At 27.8% G+C, this 10,798-nt stretch overlaps 1 non-coding gene across 1 annotated transcript; it reads right to left on the bottom strand.

Moving 5' to 3' along the window:
* Positions 1 to 7,512: 7,512 nt before the first annotated feature.
* LOC149166605 (U6 spliceosomal RNA) lies at positions 7,513 to 7,621 on the bottom strand. The gene has a single exon (XR_016260994.1). It is a non-coding gene; the product is annotated as a U6 spliceosomal RNA (small nuclear RNA).
* Between the last annotated feature and the right edge of the window lie 3,177 nt (positions 7,622 to 10,798).

The raw sequence follows: 10,798 nt of genomic DNA, 5'->3' as shown, positions 1-10,798 counted from the left end.
CCAACTATAGATTGTGACGAAGGTGTGGTCAAATTGTTGAAGTATGCTTCAAGTTCAATGAAATCATGTCAAATTGAATCTGGCTGTTTTAGGAGAGAGGGAAGAGTATAAAAATCCACAAGTTGGATGTGTGGTGGTGTTAATTAACTGAGAACCTTTTCCCCATACACGTCTCTAGGGCCATCGAAAAATGGTTCCCTATTATAAATATAGATGACCATAACAAGTGAATCAGAATTAGCTAAATAGTTCTAAGTATTTCCTCAATTGGCTCCAATAATAGCTCCCTAAATATCTCCCATGATCTCTACTCACTATCTCCATGATTCTATCAATAAATATTCATCTCTACTTTCACTCATATTTCTCCATATCTCATTCCTACATAGACTTTTAGAAATAGTCTATAGTATCACATTTTTTAGCATATTGTTCATTAAACATTACAAATAGAAATTGTTCCTTCATGTCTCTTCTTTAATGAGAATTTTTCATTAAAATAGTCCCTCGTCCACTTTTTTTTGTTGTTAGCTTTTTGTGATCTTCCTTGGTATTCTTCATCCTTTGTTCTTGATCTTTCTTCCTCTTGTATTTGCAACATAAACATCGTTGAAATCCATATAAAAGAATCATCATCCATGGGAATGCATAGGTCTTCAATTGCTGTATTTACGAATTCTCTAGAAACCCTCTTCTCTTATGTAGTTAATTAACCATTCTTCCATTGCAACTATACATACATGTACCTATTACTCACCCTACATCAACATCATTATTTTTATTATCCTCATTTTCCTGGGTTTCTGGTTCACCTGTAACCTATTGTTAATGCTCTACATCAATTGCTTTGCATAAAATAAGCCTAATTAAATTTAGGTATTCACGACCAACCATTAAAATTTATCATTGAATCAATGTCTGAATGTTAAACTTATAGTTAAAATTGTTGTTTTATTTATCCTCATTGATGTTTTAAAAGTTTTATTTTTCATAAAATTCGTTTAAAAAACAAAAATGTGTTATATGAACATTAAATTCCAGGCCTGTAGCAGTTGAGCCGCCCACGTGTATACAGTCAACTAAATGATGAAGGACAATAGCAATATTTAACAAAACAATAATAGTTCCATGAATATCTTTGACCTCGTTCGCCAAACCATCTAATAATTATTCAGTTGTGATGTCACTTGTGTGTTATTAATTGTTTTTTTTTTCAGAATATAAACCCTTTCCAAATATGAACATGGCCGTTACTCCACTAGTTATAGGGAAGGAATTTGAGGGGAAAGATGCCCTTTTCACATCTATCGACATTTTTGTTAAAATGATGAAAATAGGTACTAAGGTTGTAGAAATTGTCGACGATAAACTATCAAAAACAAGAATATTTTAGATTTGAAATGCCTACCTTGTAGGCAACCTTCATAAAGCATTAATTATTTGATGAATATGAACATTGGGCCTAAATACACAAACAACATAAAACGTTAATTGTTCATTGAATATATTTTAGTTGATCCATCAAATAATCTAACAATCCACTCGTATTGTTATTTGTGGACTACTAATCTATTTTCTTTTCCAAATATAAACACTTTCAGATATGGAAACTGACCTTAATTCGCAAGACGGATCCAATTCCTGCCAAAATGGCATAGACTTACTGCTATGAGGATCTAATCCGATCCATTTCGCTTATCCACCTATATCCTATCCAATTCTCTTCTTTTTCCAATTCTCTTCTTTTTCCTTGTGTTATAGAGGACTTCTGCTGCCATGAACTGAGTTGTGACTAACACAACTGCATTTATCAATATGGTTAATATACGACGATAGGTGTATATGAACCATATCTACAATGACATTAGTAAATGTGGTTAATATATGTTGATAGGCATATATAACCGACATTAAAAATTATTAAGTGTATCTTATTAAGGCTAACTATTTTTGATTATTAATAACTATAAAAATAAAAATAATAACACCATATTATTGTATATTTATATATTTAGTGTTATTATATTAATATTATATTGTATATTAATATAATAATATATTATTATATAATATTAATTAATAATTATATTTAAACCCATAATATACTTGAGATGTAACATAATAATATCATTTAGTTATTGTTAATAATACTTATTTATCTCTCACCATTATATTATGGTCAGTAATTATTATATACTTATGAATATTATTGTGAATATATATTATATATAGTTGGAATATATTGATAATATTAACTATATATAGACTATATATTAAACTAAAATATAATATATTATTACACACACATATATATAAACTGAAGGTATTAATCAATCCAAAAGGTTAACATTATAAACCCAAGAGATTAATAAACCCAATGGATTATTAATATTATAAACCCAATAGGTTAATATTATAAATCCAACGGATTAATATAATTAAACCGAGTGATTAATCAACCCAATGGATTAATATTATAAACACAAGGGATGAATATTATAAACCTAAAGGATTATTTATATTATAAAACCAAGCGATTAATCAACCCAAGGAATTAATATTATAAACCCTTGGGATTAATATTATAAACCCAATGAATGAATATTATAAACCCAAGGGATTAATAAAATTAAGGGTTTAGGGTTTATAAACCCATAGTATTAGTATTATAAACCATTGGGATTACCATTATCAATCCAAGAGATGAATAAACCCAAGGGATTATTAATATTGTAAACTCCAAGGGACTAAATAATCCCTTAGGATTTATTTATATTATAAACCCAAGTGACTAATCAACCCAAGGGATTAATATTATAAACCTTTGGGAAAAAAACCTAATGGATTAATTTTATAAACCTAAAGGATTAATAAACCCTATGGATAGTCCGCTTGGGGTAGCTCAAGTGGCGATGGCTATGGAATGAAATCTCACCGAACCGGAGACCTTGGGTTCGAATCTTGTACTACCCTCCCCCGTTGCTGGGTGAATAATGGACATGTAAAAATCGAAAATGAGAGTCCTACCAAGCTTAACAAAAAGAAAAAAAAAAAAAACCCTATGGATAAATACTATAAACCTGGCGATTATAAACCCAAAGGATTAATATTATACCATTGTATTAATATTATAAGCCTAATATATTAATATACATATTAACAATTAATATTATAAACCCAACAAATAAATAAACTCAAGGGATTATTAATATTATAAATCCAAGGGAATAATATTAAACCCTAAGATTTATATTACAAATGCAAGGGACTATAAACCCTATGATTACTATTATAAACATAAAGAACTCATATTTTGAACCTTACAATTACAAAACCTTATGATTATAAACCAAAAACTCAATATTATAAACCAAAACAAACCGTAAACTGTAAACCCAATATCATAAACCATAATATTAAGCCCTAATTTATGAAATGTCGTAATGTGACATTGAATAAATTGCAATGTAATGTAATATTGTGACAATGATCGCCACACTACGACGATGGATATATTTTTGTACCATTCCAACATCAAAATATTACACCCAAATATAAATCCAAATATTATAAACCATAATGTTATAAAAACCATCATTATAAACCCTGAGATTAATATTACAAACCCTAGGAATAATATTATATATCCTACGATAAATATTATAAACTATAAGATTAACAATATAAATGCTAAAATTAATATTATAAACCCTTGCATTAATATTTTAAACCCTAAAATTATAAAATCCAATATTAAATCCAGTGGATTAATTATATAGACCAAAGCGATTAATAAACTCAAGGGATTAAAAATATTATAAACCTAATGGATTAATGGTAAAAACATAAGGGATTAATAAATCCAAGGATTAATATTATAAACCCAAGGGATTAATACTATAAACCCCCAAGGCATTAATATTAAAAGCCAAGTGATTAATATTATAAACTGAAGGGATCAATAAACCCAAGGGATTAATATTATAAACTCAAGGGATCAATAAACCCTAGGGATAAATATTATAAACTTAAGGGTTTAATATTATAAACCCAAGGCAATAACATTATATACCTTAATGGATTAATACTATAAATCCAAGGGATTAATATTATAAACCCAAGGCAATAACATTATAAACCTTAATGGATTAATGCTATAAATCCAAGGGATTAATATTATAAACCTAAGATGTTAATATTAAAACCCAAGCGATTAATATTATAAACCCAAAAGACTAATAAATCAAAGAGTTTAATATTACAAAGCTAATGGATTATATTATAAACCCATGGGATTATTTATATTACAAAACCAAGAAATTAATAAAACCAAGAGATTAATTTTATAAACCCATGCAATTAATAATCCCAAGGGATGGATATTATAAACCCAAGGGTTTAATATTATAAACTCAAAGTATTAATATAAACCATTAAGATTAATATTATAAACCCAAGAGATTAATAAATCAAAGGGATTATTAATATTATAACCCAATGGGATTAATAAAGGCAAGATATTATTTATATTATAAACTCAAGTGAGTAATCAACCGAAGGGATAAAAACCGAAGGGAATAATATTAAACCATAGGATTTATATGACAAATGAAAGGGACTATAAACCCTAGGATTAATATTATAAACCCAAGAGATTAATATTGAAAACACTACATTTATAAACCTTATGATTATAAACTGTAAACCCAATATTATAAACCATAAACTTTAAATCTGATATCATAAACTTGAATATTAAACCCACTATTATACAATGTCATAATGTGACATTGAATAAATTGTAATGTAGTGTAACATTGTGCCAATGATTGTCATATTGCAACATTAGATAGGTTTCCGTACAATTCCAACGCCACAATACTAAACCCTAACATAAAACCAAATATTATAAACCTTATCATTATAAAAACCAACATTATAAACCCTGAGATTTATATTATAATCCCTAAGAATAATATTATACACCCTACGTTAAATGTAGTAAACATACGATTAATATTATATATGCTAAGATCAATATCATAAATCCTTGCATTAATATTTAAACCCCAAAATTATAAAATCCAATACTAAACCTAATGGATTAATAATATAAACCAATGAGATTAATAAACCTAAGGAATTGATTTTTTTTTAAGTTCAACTAGCGAGACATGTCTAGGGGTATTGAAGTTCTCATCACTTGGATACACAAGGGTTTTCCAACATGCTTTTTACCAACTGTCCTACCACCCATGGACCAAGGGATTAATATTATAAACCTAAGAGATTAATAAACCCAATAGATTATTTATATTATAAACCTAATGGATTAGTAAACCTAAGGGATTGATATTATAAACCTAGGGGATTTATATTATAAATCCAAGGGATTAAGAGACCAAAGAGATTATTTGTATTATAAAACCAAGCGATTATTCAACCCAAGGGATTAATATTATAAATCCAAGAGATGAATAAACCCAAGGGATTAATTTTATAAACCAAAAGGGATAAATAAGCCCAAGGCATATAAACCCAAGGATTAATTTTATAAACCCAAGGGATAAATATTATAAACCCAAGGTATTATAAACCTAACATATTAATATTAAACCATTTGATTAATATTATAGACCCTAATATATTATTATGGTCATTAGAGATTAATATTATAAACCCAACATATAAAAACTCAATGGAATAATATTAAACCTTAGCATTTATATTATAAATTCAATGGAGTATAAACTTTAAATATTAAATATAAATTAATATTATAATATTAATTTAATTGTTTAAATATTAATTAATTTTAATATATAAATATTAATTAATATCATTATTTTAATTTAAATATTTTTAAAATCATGTTTAATGGTATTAAACATTTTAATGTTTTAATTAATGTCATTAGCATTTTAGTTAATTAATGTTTAAATTAATTTATATTAATGTATTGATTTTAATTATTTTTTTAAAAAGTCGTAATTTTATTCATATGAAAAAAATTACATTTTGTAGATGCTTAAAGCATATGCATGTGAACTATTCCTGTAACCAGGAAACAAGAGAATACAAAACAAAGAAAAGAGATAAAGAAAAGATTCAGCTGGCCTATGCTTTCCTACCTTTCTTCTTCTCCACTCTTTGCCAACCACCAGTGTTGGGAGTGGGAGCAATAATGGCAAGCTGGTTTTCCATTGTATTCATTGGTTGTTCCTTGTCAGATTCCGATCCTTCAGAACCATGTGGTCTTTTGGTGCCACCTTCTTCCAATTGATATACTTATTGTTGTTTCATATTGTATTGCCCCAAGTTAGTCTCTTAGGTATACTCTTCCTGTGTGTTTTCCTGTTCCATTTGTGTTCCTGTAGGTTTTGTCTTCAAATCTTCTTCTTCCAGTGGTTCGGTATACTGCCAACCTTTGGGCTTTTTCTGTTGTTTCTTGTTCCCTTTGGGCTCCTTCCTAGCCAATGGACAGGCGTATTGGAGGTGCCCTATTTGCAAGCATCCGCGACATCTAAAAGTTGTGTTTTCATAATCAAGCGGTTGTGTCCACAGTGAATTATTGAAATTCAGTGTGATGTGATCTGGTAGCCCCTGACTCAGATCCACTTCTACACATATTCTGGCAAATGTGAAGATTCCCCGAATAGCTCTGTCTTCATCCGCTTTTAGGAATTTCCCCAAAGAATTCCCAATGGCTATTAATACTTTGTGGTGCCAGAAATGTAAAGGGAGGTTATGTAGCCTGACCCACACTGGCATTGTTGAAACTACCATGGTATTGGCATCAAAATCTGGGAACCAGGGGGTGATGAAGAGGGCGGCATTGCCCCAAAACCAAGGCCCTTGATTGATGATGTTTTCTCGTTCTTGTTCTGTGTTTAATCTAACTATGAAAAAACCCCTTTGGGCATAGGTAAAATTCACAGTTGGATAACTAGTTAGCAAAGATCCATTGATGCAGTGCATCTGATTTTGGCCAGTAACCATTTAATCTACAGATGACAACATTTTGGGTTAAATCTAAGTGTAGATTAGTTACCTCTGGCAGGGTTACTGTAAGCATTGGAGCTTCAGGCTTCTGTTCCACGATGTAGGGGCCTGGTAGCTCTGTTGTTGGTGCTAGTTTGTTCTGCATTTGTTCCTTACCTTTGAATGCATCGCGAAAGGACCCTGTAGTTTTAGAACTAGCTACCTTGCAACCGCCCCGTAGTCTCAAATTTAGTATGATAGTTGAATCGTTGATTACGCCATAGTCCTGTACCGTGTGATTGTCCTATAGGTTGTGTCCTGTATATATCAGATTTTGGTATTCTGTTGGGGTTCCCAGTTTTTTCTGAATCTCCTTTTTCAATTGTTGAATGCTCGTCCTCTTGCAGATCTGGAGGCACTGATGTCTTCCTTCTATAGATCTGATAAAAATTTGCCCCAGATCTTTCTCCATATATGGGGGATCGACCTTGTCTAGGTCTCGATCTGTTGGATCTCATTTCTCTGTGTGTCGAAAATTTGGACCATTTCTTGATTTGTGTGTGTCATCCTTGCGCAGGGGCCATGCTAATCTTCTCTGTATCGTTCCAATTTTATCGGATGTCTCCGAAGAGATAGAAACCAATGTTGATTTTAATTAGATTAAAACTTTATTTAATATATCAATGTATTAATGTTAATAAATTAATATTATTATTAATTGATATTAATATATTTATTTAAATATTTTTAAATTAAAGTTTAATGTTATTAAATAATTTTAAATCAATATTTTAATTAATATATTGTCAACAATATTAATAGGCACTTATGTTTGACCCAAGTTGAACACTATTGATTGTTAAACATACTCAAAGACACCCACATTATTAAATGTGGTTCACTGCATTTTGAAATGTTAGACACATTTGTGTGCAATTCCAACATCACGAATTATTATTAAAGTTAATTATTATTAATTGACTTTATTAATATTAATACTGCTATTACTAAACATTTTTAAATCATGATTGTTACCGACCAAGGGTGACCATAGTTGATTAAGGTTGACAATGAATGACTTTGGTCAGCCATGGTTGACTATAATTGAATATGGTTCAGTTACATTGACTAAGAATGACTTGAGTGAACAAGGTTGACTATTCTAAAATATAGTAAATATAAGGTTGACTTTGACTAAACAAGGTTGACTATTGTCAAATATAGTAAATATAGGGTTGACCAAGATGTTTAGGTATGTTTGACTAATGTAGATGACTATTAAACAATTTTACCACAATTATGTATTAATGCTTTGATAAGTATATTATTGTTAATAAATTAACTAATTAATATTAATTATTTATTTAAAAAAATTAAATTAATGTTACTAAACAAACATTAAAAAAAATGAATATATTGTCGAATGTTTTATTTTATTTTATTAAACAATTTAATTAATATTATTATTAATTAACATTAATATATTAATTTAAATTTTTTTAAAATTAATGTTATTAAACATTTTTTTTTAAAATATTTTAATTAATATGTTGTCCAATGTTTTCTTTAATGTTATTAAACATTTTAATTAATTTTTTAATTAATTTATATTATTATTAAATAAAATTAATATATAATTTAACCCTTTTAAATTTATGTTAATTAATAAATATTATTATTAATTAACATTAATACACATTTTTAAATTAATGTTAATTAATTAATATTATTATTAATTATCAATAATATTTTAATGTAAACATTTTTAAATTAATGTTTATTGTTATTAAAAATTATTATTTTTTATTGTTATTATTCAATAATAATATTAATATTATTTTTAACATCATTTAATATTAATATTAATTTTTTTACTAATATTATTAATATTATTTTATTATTATTTATTAACGCTTTAATTCATATGTCCTGACGATGAACCACACTAGTTGGTTCGAAACGCGTCGACAAATGAGATTCCATGTGATTTTCGCCGAAATCTTTCTCTAACTTCATATGTTAATGTTAATAAATTAATATTATTATTAATTAATACTATTATTTTTATTTGAATATTTTTAAATTAATATTTAATGTTATTAAAAATTTTAAATAAATATTTTAATTAATATATTCTCAAATGTTTTATCCAATGTTATTAAACATTTTATATAAATGTTTTAGTTAATATATTCTCAAATTTTTAATTAATGTTATAAAACATTTTAATGTTTCAATTAATCTTATCAATGTTTTAATTAATTAATGTTAATTCGTGTTTTAATTAATTAATTAATTAATGTTATATTAACTAAGGATTATTTTGAGTGAAACGGTTATTTATTGTGGTAAATATATGGTTGACCAACTAAATGTGATTATATTTGGCTATGTTTAACTAATGTAGTTGACTATAATAATTATGTATTAAGTAATTTTTCTTTTAATTATGTATTAATGCTTTAATTAATATATAAATTTTACTAAATTAATATTAATATATTTGTTGAATTGAGGCTTCTATGATCCATATCAAGTTTATGAGAAAGAAATTTTCGGCGTAAATCACATGATAATACATTTGTCGACGCGTTTTGAACCAACGAGTGTGGTTCATCGTCAGGACAAGTTGAAGAATCAGATCATGGCTACATGTCAAATAGGGATAGCAGATCTTCCAATGGCTAGGTTTGACTGGAAAATGGCTATATTAGACTAGATTGGGCAAACGGCTATAATGGACCAAGAAACGGCTAGATTTGACTAGTTAAATTATTTAATAATAATAATATGATTAGATAAATAGTTATTCAATGTCTTAGGGTTGATATCGTTATATTTTATGATGTTCTGAATGTCATAAAGTTTAGAATGCTACAAACGAACATCAATTTTAATACTTTCTGGTTGGTATTATGTGTTATTTTAAGTAACAAATTAATCAAATTTGAGTTAAAAAATAATAAATCTAGGGATATTAAAAATAATAACAAATATTAATAGAACTAAGGATTATAACCATTAGTAATTGTATGGATTTAATATTATCTAAAATAATAATATTAATTATTATTATTATTATTATTATTATTATTATTATATTATAATAAAATTATTATTCTTATTATTAATGGTTTAGGTAACTAATTAATATAAATTTATTAGTAAAGCTATCTAATGTGAACATAAACTTATTGCTTAAATTTAAATAATTATCATATACTAGAAGATTTTAACCCATTCAGATAGTCATGAAAAGGACTATTTCATAAATAAAAGGAAAAGAGAATGAGGGAGATCTCCAAAGAGGACCAAAAACTCAAATAAGAATTAAGGATAAAGAAAACAAGTTAGATAGAAGCTTCACTATAGGATAATATAGGGAAAAAATGGAAATAGAAATAAAGTACAAGTCATTAATAGAGGGAGCGGGAGGAAGGGGAAGAAACGACTAGGAAGAGAGCGCAGGGATCCAACAACTACTGATCTTCCAACTATCATCTCTATTGAGATTGCTTGGTCGTTTTTCAATCTCAATGGCTTCTCTAAATTTTCAGTGATGGAACTGCGCAACATTAGCAATAACTTGGGATTCCTCAACACAAACATGATGTTTAGTCTTCTCCGCATGATCTATTAGTGTGGAAGACTTGGTTCTCCCATGCTTTAGGTCTGTTGCGTGCTCATTAATCCTTTGATTAATAGAACGACCAGTCTCACCAATGTAGGGGGTTCTCAAGGCTTTGGCCTCAGCCTGTCTCCTACCCAAACTCTGGAAAATATTTGTAGATGACGCTAATGTCATCTAGTCTCATGG

Source organism: Pinus tabuliformis, chromosome 5_1 (genome assembly GCF_031772625.1).
Source record: "Pinus tabuliformis cultivar Carrire ecotype Pingquan chromosome 5_1, CPIR1, whole genome shotgun sequence".
NCBI lineage: Eukaryota > Viridiplantae > Streptophyta > Pinopsida > Pinales > Pinaceae > Pinus > Pinus tabuliformis.
The sequence above is the reverse complement of the archived record's forward strand: the minus strand, read 5'-3'. Positions and strand labels throughout refer to the sequence as shown.